This window comes from Lissotriton vulgaris, chromosome 4_1, assembly GCF_964263255.1.
Source record: "Lissotriton vulgaris chromosome 4_1, aLisVul1.2, whole genome shotgun sequence".
NCBI classification, from domain to species: domain Eukaryota; kingdom Metazoa; phylum Chordata; class Amphibia; order Caudata; family Salamandridae; genus Lissotriton; species Lissotriton vulgaris.
The window spans coordinates 210,418,358-210,420,208 of NC_141691.1; the positions used below are offsets into that span (position 1 = coordinate 210,418,358).

The 1,851-nt window shown below is 35.0% G+C and overlaps 1 long non-coding RNA gene across 1 annotated transcript; it reads left to right on the forward strand.

Moving 5' to 3' along the window:
- Nucleotides 1–1,610, forward strand: LOC147718570 (uncharacterized). The gene is made up of 4 exons (XR_015309989.1): nucleotides 1–49; nucleotides 146–236; nucleotides 329–582; nucleotides 1,474–1,610. It is a non-coding gene; the product is annotated as an uncharacterized LOC147718570 (long non-coding RNA).
- The last annotated feature ends 241 nt before the right edge of the window (nucleotides 1,611–1,851 follow it).

Genomic DNA, 1,851 nt, shown 5'->3' on the forward strand with positions numbered 1-1,851 from the left:
CCCAGTCGGAGTTTAGGAGATTGAAGAAGAGTACTGTCGAGAAGCTAAGGTAAATGAGCCCCCCGCTTTGCTAATAGCATAAGCATAGTTTTCTTTACGTTTTAAGAAGCCCCATCATCACAGCCGTTCCTTCTTATTTGTTTAGCGGTTCCCGTTTCCGCAACAATCTGAAGCCGTATCCACCTCATTAGCTAACGTTTACGGAGTGTCTTCACAAACACAACCTTTTTCCCAAGGTAACTTACGCAATAACTACAGTTTAAATAGTTCTTCTGTTCATAAGCGAGTGTTATTCAACAGAGAACCCTTTTTCTCATGTTTTTTCTAGTAACCATCGTTGAAAAGCTTCTTTCTACGAATTTTTTGTCATCACACTCGTAGTTACTGCTCTTGACATTCTCGGGATAGTATCCCACCAGTAGGTATGTGCTGCTAAGCATTTCTACGGATCTATAAGTACGTTGAAGTTTTAGAATACTTTTCATCTTTTAATTTAGTATATTTTTTATGTACACAGCTGTACTTTTCAAGTTTCTCTGGGTTCCGAGACTTCCGTCACTGAGAATTTTTTGTATGCCACAGGTACATATCAACATCTCTTCTCGTTTTCGGTAGTCAGACTAATAATTAATGCTTTAATGAAATGTTCCGTTTTCTACTCTCCCCAAGTTCTGTCATTGATAGTCAAGTTAACCTAACAGTAGCACATATTTGTTCCACATTTATTTAGTCAACAGATGTGTACATGAAATTGTGATTACACACATAGTATCATATGAATTAGTATATTTATCTAGTCATCAGATGCGTACATGTAATTGTGATTACACACAGAGTATCATATGAATTAGTATATTGCAATGTTCCCTGAGCACTCTAATGATGCAACTCTTATTACTGTATATTCTATTTAGGTTTACCTAATATTTTCATCTCATGTACAAGTCATAACAGGCTTCCCTTATCATATCTTCGTGTTTCTTCACAGTCTCAGGGATGTGAATTTCATGTTTACTTTTTTGCACTCAGACCGGGCTTGATGCCATGTTTATTATATATTATGTTCACTTTCCTTTACACATATGTCTTACATGTAATACGAACGAAATACCCTCCAGCAGGCATGATGATTTACTTATTCGCACCTAGACTGGGTTCAATATTAAGTTATTGATTATCATGTTCATGTCTGTTTTCATGCTTGGTTCACTTGCAATATTAATGAAATACCCTCCAGAAGGCATGATGTGATTACTACATGATGAGATGTGTTATACAATGTATACCTAACCATGTAGGTCAATTTAGTTAGAACATTTATTCAGGTTCTAATTCGTTTTTTAATGTACAATGTTCTATACCACTTAATTACAATGTTTCCCCTTCAGTGTCCGTCACTTTTTGTATAGATCTCACTTAAAGCTGTAAATATTTCCAATATTTTGTATTGATTAGCCTTTCTGTATGTTTTAGGATTTCGCCCCTGAGGAAGGGTACCTCCGGGTCCCGAAATGCATCGGGCTTCGATTTTCAAGATTATCAACTTATACCTTCCTGTGTACCTCCCATAATCAATGTTTTTGAAATGCCCAGAAATACGTAAAGAAAATTTATGCTGTACACTAAGTTTTATTTTCATGTAACACAGGTTTATTGTTCTACAGAAGGAATAGACATACATTAACATACATGAGTATAATGTATTAATGTATATATGTTGCACAAAAGTTCTATGAATATAAATTAAACAATAGAACGAGAAACTAGACATTGTCTATTGAGTATCAAGTAATTTGATTAGTAGTTTTTTTCATATTGTTGGAAAAAGGAGTTTTCCAGTAGGAACAGTGC